The sequence below is a fragment of the Berghia stephanieae genome, chromosome 1 (assembly GCF_034508935.2).
Source record: "Berghia stephanieae isolate SIO BIC M18660-M18661 chromosome 1, UCSD_Bste_1.3, whole genome shotgun sequence".
NCBI classification, from domain to species: domain Eukaryota; kingdom Metazoa; phylum Mollusca; class Gastropoda; order Nudibranchia; family Aeolidiidae; genus Berghia; species Berghia stephanieae.
This window is the reverse complement of record NC_088360.1, coordinates 37159224-37166381: the sequence shown is the minus strand read 5'-3', so window position 1 is coordinate 37166381 and position 7158 is coordinate 37159224. Positions and strand designations below refer to the sequence as shown.

At 33.4% G+C, this 7158-nt stretch overlaps 2 non-coding genes across 2 annotated transcripts; both read right to left on the bottom strand.

Annotated features, from left to right (window-relative positions):
- Positions 1-4487: 4487 nt before the first annotated feature.
- Positions 4488-4569, bottom strand: Trnas-gcu (transfer RNA serine (anticodon GCU)). Its single transcript has one exon. It is a non-coding gene; the product is annotated as a tRNA-Ser (tRNA).
- Positions 4570-4958: 389 nt separating this feature from the next.
- Positions 4959-5040, bottom strand: Trnas-gcu (transfer RNA serine (anticodon GCU)). Its single transcript has one exon. It is a non-coding gene; the product is annotated as a tRNA-Ser (tRNA).
- Between the last annotated feature and the right edge of the window lie 2118 nt (positions 5041-7158).

Here is a 7158-nt window from a genome sequence, read left to right as displayed (position 1 = left end):
TGAAGCAGACGCGAACAATATCAAGTATTCCATCATAATAATATGTCTATTTTTGGTTTTTCGGGCTAGAAACTAGACAGATACAATGGATACGATCTATATTACATTTCCATGTGCTCGAGGTCATTGGTCACATTGCAAATTGGGCTCAAAATGACCCACATAGTGAAATGTGTTCACATTTTAAGAATAACCAACGTTATAATTGGTCATTTTTTCTCAGCATGATACATGGGTATATTTACAACGTTCATAAACAAAGCAGTGTGTTTAGATACATTGAGAAAACTCCAATCGTTGTACAGCAAAAATTCATGTGATCGATGAATAGGTTGGACGAAAACATGAATATAGATCGCTCCCATTGACAGTTTGCCGATTACGTTTAACTAAATATTTCCCAGGGCAATAATTATCACATCGATGGAATAAAAACGACAGTAATATTAGCAGTAATATTCGTTGATGTTGTTAATCGGTGAAACTTATTAAAATTTCTGTAAATCCGAATACCTTAATGTGATCAAGTGAATAATATCATTATGAATGCCACGATTTGCTTAAAAAGCCAATCGGACAGCTACTCACTCAGGAATTTCTGTATTGATGGGTATACGTGATCTGTGAGATATGCCGGTGCTATACCAGTCAAACACTTATAAACAAGACACGCTGCTTTATAATATGTGCGCTTTTCAATGGGCAACCAATGGAGAGAGGCCAATAAGGGGGTTGCATGATCAAATTTCGTTTGCCAAAAACTAATCTTGCTGCACTGTTTTGCAGTAGTTGTAATTGTTTTATAGAAGCCTGGGGCAAGTTGACAAGCAGGGAGTTACAATAATCTAGTTTCGAAAAATGAGGGAGAGAACCAATGTTTTACATGTTCCAATTGTAATATACTGACGGATCGAACTGATTTTCTTCACTTGAAAGTATAAAGATTTACAGAGAGCAGAAATGTGAGCTGACATTCTCATTTCTGAATCAAAATAGACACCCACATTTTTCACAGTCTTTGAAACTTTGATCTTTTCACCCCCAATCACCTCAAGACCATCATTCACCTTCAACTGCCCTCTATTTCCCACAATCATCACTTCTGCTTGTGACTCATTCATTTTCAACATGTTTGCATTCATCCACTCTTTTACGTCCGTCACACATGCTTCCACACGTTTCACAATATTTTCGAGATTTTTAGTTTTATCAGTAGCATAAAGTTGCGTATCATCTGCATAGAGATGATAGCGCAGCCCATGACCAGTGATGACATTAGATAATGGAGAAGTATACAAAACAAAAAGAATCGGACCCAAAACAGAGCCTTGGGGAACACCAAAAGACAATGTATGTTGACGAGAAAGTTTATCTAAAATCATAACCTGTTGCTTTTTGTCATCTAAATAAGATTCAAACCACTGCAAGGCAGTCCCAGACAAGCCAAAAGTTATATTAAGTCGTTTAATGAGAATGCCGTGGTCAATAGTGTTAAAAGCCGCCGAAAGGTCTAACAATGTCAGAAGAGAAACAGAACCTTAATCTAAAACATCAAGCAAATCACTCGCAACACAGCACAGAGCAGTTTCTGTGCTGTGGTAAGAACGATAAGCTGACTGAATACAAATAAATAATCATGTGAAATTGAATGTAAGCTTCAATTTAATTACAAAAACAGATCAAATGAACGTTTCGGGTTTCCCCTTTATCAACAAAACAGGATGAATGAAACACCACAGATAACTTCCCGCTGCTGTCACTAATGATTTATACTTATACCGACATCCCTTATTTATTATTTTTTGTATTTATTTTCATTTCCATTGTATTTATTTTCCAACAACAGTCTACACGTTTTTATATTTCACTTTCTAAACTGCATTACACAGTTCCTCCCCGCCTCCCCTCTTTTCACTTAATTATTTGCGCACCTTCTAGAAATATCTAGTATTCTATTCTAAATCGTGCTTCCTCGCAAAGGAGCTTACTAATTTCCTGCCAACCAATGTTTTGTTTATTCATCTTAACTACTCCACTACCACATTATCTCATTCATCTGTGGTGTTTCATTCATCCAGTTTTGTTGATAAATGGGAAACCCGAAACGTTCATTTGATCTGTTTTTGTAATTAAATTGAAGCTTACATTCAATTTCACATCATTACTGATTTCTTCGAGTTTCGAGAAGCAACAATTACATTAAGTGAATACATTATTTCGAATGCAACGATTTGCGTAAAAACGCCAAACTGACAACTTTTTACGGTGTCGAACGAAATTGGTTGTTTTTGAGAGTGTTAGTGTTGTCGGTACGTATTTTATGATATCTGTTTGACTCAACAAACTTTCAAACTGACTTTAAATTATAAAAGGAAATCAAGTTATCTGTTTATCTATTTGTAAAAAATACATTTCTAATTTTCAAATCTTTCAACAGAGTTGTGTATAATTTTTTTATTGACTCAAATAAGCACAATGTTCTCCACAAGGCTATAAAGGATTGTTTTAAATGTGTAACCAAATGACAAATTGCCACTCTTTTGAGGAAATAAAGATATATTATTATTATTATAAATTATTATATTATTATTATTATTATTATTATTATATTATTATTATTATTATTATTATTATTATTATTATTAACACCCTTCTAAGAAACCACATCTCTGCTGCCTCCAGTTTCTTTCTGTCGTATAATAATACTGCATACATAGGCCTACAAAACCCTATGCTTTGTTGTCATTGGGATATTGTGGTATTGAAAATTAGACTTATTTTATTTAAACTATCTTTCGTTATTGCAATCCTTCGTTTTAATTCTGTGCTACATCTGCTGTCTGAATTTATTATGTATCGGAGATATTTAAATGTCTTAACTTGTATTATCGTTTCTCCTTTGTTTAATAAATTACATGTTGGATTTCTTTCTTTCATTGAAACAACCATGCATTGTCTTTTTTCATTTAAATATAAACCGATACGTTCACTTTCTATAACTAATTTTTATCAAATTGAGAAATTAGAGAGCAGGCAATGTGGTGCAAGACAAAGATTTGAAAAAAAAAAGTGTTTATAAAACATTACTATACAAAGCAAGACAGAAAAATACAAGAAAATAACCATCCCAAAAAATCCGTCTTCTTCGACAAAGTAGAATTTTTTTTTTCTTGTATTTTTCTTTCTTACTTTGTTTGGCACTGTTTCATACACACTTTTTCAGTCCCCTGGACTGTATGGCTACAAAGGACGACTACTAATCAATGGTAAAAACACATTTAACTTTTTATATGGCGCAACATCCATTATTTGCATGTGCTCAATACTATATACAAGGGGCCAAAAGCCGACAGCAACAAAATAATTAGGGCGAGTTAGGACGCCTGTTAGTCGCTGTTAAAATATTGTATCGAGAGACATTACTTTTCCCATCCAGCCACTCAAGTTACAATAGTATGGTTCATTAGATGTCAGTATAAACCATTTCCTAATATTTTAATTTTGTGTCACCCGCCATAACGTTATTCGAACCTTCAGCTTATATGTCGCGAGTGTCATACCACCAAACCAACGTGTACTAATTCGTAGTTCTGAAAACCTAATGCCTTATGGGCTCATTGTTGTAATGGAAATCTCAAAAATTGACGCAAAATATTGTCCATTACAACAATGTTAAACTAGCCCCATACGTGGGTTCGGATGTCAGACTGCATATATGTACGTCGCACCAAATCCAAAGCATCACTGCAAACTATTATTAATCTTATTATTATCAAATTAATATATAAAGAGTTGCTTTTGGTTCTTGGTTGTATATTTTTATATTTTTGTGCATTTGCATATATTATATATGTATACATTGTCGCCATAGATTCCAAACTTTGTACATTTTCATGCATGCCACGTCTGTAAAGGAATTTCCATTTTTTTATGAATAAAGTATTTTATATTATTATTATTATTATTATTATATATTATTATTATTATTATTATTATTATTATTATTATTATTATTATTATTATTATTATTATTATGTTATTATTATTATTGTTATTATTATTATTTTATTATTATTATTATTATTATTATTATTATTATTATTATTATTATTATTATTATTATTATTATTAGCTAAACGGGGTTAAAAACTAAATAGATAGATAAATGAATGAATAAAGGAAGAAATCAATAAACATATCTATTTTTTTAAAGAATAAACATATCATTATTGATTTTTTAGAAAGTCAATGACAAAATAATTGTTTTTAAAAGAAAAAAGAAAAAAAATCCACAAGGGATTCTCAACCACGGAATTTGAGCATACTGGATCCCACAAAGCATTGGATATGTCAGGATGGAGTTGAAAAAATGGAAGTGAATAGGTAAATGAAAAAATAATTAAAAAAAAAAAAGAAATCTATACATAAAACATTAAATATCAACACGAATAATAACAAATGGTAAAATAATTAGAAAAAAAAAATCTCGACGAGGATGGGATTCGAACCCACGCGGGGAAACCCCAATGGATTAGCAGTCCATCGCCTTAACCACTCGGCCACCTCGTCTGTGATTTAATTGCTATCCAAATTGTCTAAATATACAATCGGGTAATCTCCAACGATTTTTATTTATTCATGCAGCGTTGCGAGTCGAAGAAAAGCAAGAGAGTTAGATTGACAGACGTTGTTAATATGCAAATATTTCTATTATATATTTGTATTTAATGTATGTGAATCAATATTAAGTCGTAGCTTTTCTGCATATATGGCTTATTGATACACTGTGTTGTGAAAGTTGTAATATCACCTGTTGCAGCAGCAGTCATAATATATATTATAGTAGCAGTAGTAGTAGTAGTAGTAGTAGTAGTAGTAGGAGTAGTAGTAGTAGTAGTACTAGTAGTAGTAGTAGTAGTAGTAGTTGTTGTTGTAGTAATAGTAGTAGTAGTAGATCTCGACGAGGATGGGATTCGAACCCACGCGGGGAAACCCCAATGGATTAGCAGTCCATCGCCTTAACCACTCGGCCACCTCGTCTGTGATTAAATTGCTATCCAAATTGTCCAAATATACAATCGGGTAATCTCCAACGATTTTTATTAATTCATGCAGCGTTGCGAGTCGAAGAAAAGCAAGAGAGTTAGATTGACAGACGTTGTTAATATGCATAAGAGTACCGAAACACCCTCCGGCTTCTCATATACCTCTTGTGCTTATGGATGTTGTTACGAGCTTTCACCTCCTTGCTGTATCAAACACTCCAGCGTGTAAGTCTTTGGCTAGCATAATGTTGACCGAAGCCTTCAGCACATCTTTTAAAAACAAATCTTCAACCAACAAAAAAAAAAAAAAAAAAAGAAAAGAAAAACAACAACAATTTTTAGAATTTAAAAAGAAAACGATTCTTATTTCTGATTTTAATAAACACTACATAACATGACATCCCTAATAAAGGTCTAGTACATTTTTATCAGCACATGGCATATGTTCAAACGCGTGAAATTTTTCGACAACTTATAATGCGCATGACAAAGTCTCAGATCAAGTGTATTAATGTTCGGGTCACTGAAAAAATTAGAATTATCTAGGTTATTTGTATGTTAAAAACAAAAACACAAAACAGAATCTTAAACAAGAAAGAAAGCAAAAAAAAAAAAATAAATAAATAAAAAAAAATCCAAAAAATAAAACCAAAAAAAACCCCAAAAAAACAAAAACAAAATAAAAACAACAAAAATCATCTTGATTTTTTTAGCGCAATACCTGCTGACTTAATGTGCTAAAAAATTATGCCCTTTTATTCAGTAAAAATGCTTATAAAAAACGCAATGTTTTTGGATATCCCCTCCTCATTCAGAGGAGATTCGTGTTTTGCGGGATATAAGGTGCTACTAGATACTAAATCTACAACTCATTATACGTTTATCGTGCATCGACACCCATTCATGTAATTACCCAATGTTTTCTTTTCTTCTAATCTGCTTCTGCTTCATTGAAAAAGAATTATATTATTATAGTCCGTTCCACAACCAGTGCGCACGCGTTGACGCGTATGACTTCACAACCTTCTGATGGATTTTAATGATGATTGGCTCGAACTCTAGAATTGTTAGTGACGTTAAGCAGCATTTTTTAGCATTGGATACAATACCGTACTTTGGGATTTTTCCTCATTACGGTATATAAAAAAAAAAAACGAAGGGTCTGGAATGAGTGAGCATTTGGATGTTTTACATTAACAATATACACACTGAATTCTGTTGTGATTACGATCACTAGATTCGCCCACAGGCATGGCTAGGGGATTATTTTTCACGAGATTCACGTGTACTACTCACCAACATTGCCTGGGTTCAAAACGACACAGCAAATTGAACGCTTTGTACACATTTGACATAAACAGTTGTTACATTTCAATAGTTGAAAGCCAGAGGCGAAGCTTTGCTGCTTTGATTTCGACATTCATAAACATTGACAACGATATGGATTCGAATAACTTCAGTGATGTTTCACATTATTATAGTCAAAGCGGCCCGCAAATAAAATTCAAGAATGGCAGACATGTACCGTACTGGATGGATGACATGTCATGTACGAACTTGCTCAACAGCTGGTCAGGCGATATGTCTTTGTGAAAGGCATTTCACACAAATAACCTCGTCCTGTTTATTGACATCTTTGTCTTTGTCATAAAAATGTATACATTCCTAACGGACGGTTTGTGTTGTCCAATACATCATGTGTGCGTCGTCCACCAGGGAAGCAATGAATTATAAATCGCTGGAGCCTGTTTTCAACGCTGTGAAGTACTCTAAAATAATATATTATATTGTTACACTAATAGAAACAACTAAGGTCAGTTAGTAGAGCACTCGCTTCACACGCAAAGGGACCAAGATCAATCCCGGTTGTTTTTCCTGACCACCCAGCAGTGAATGGGTAGCTAAGTTAGATTTGGCGGAAAGTACTTTGCGATTGACTAGGGTCTTATCCAAAGGATAGCAAGCAATTGCTATTGTCCGTTTCACGCGATAGAAACCGGGATCAACTCCGGCTCCATGAGCCCTATGGCTCTCAAGGACTACTTTAATGTTGATATCGATTTAAAAAAATATCACTACTGATTCTTTCACTAGACCAGATGGAAACCAGAAA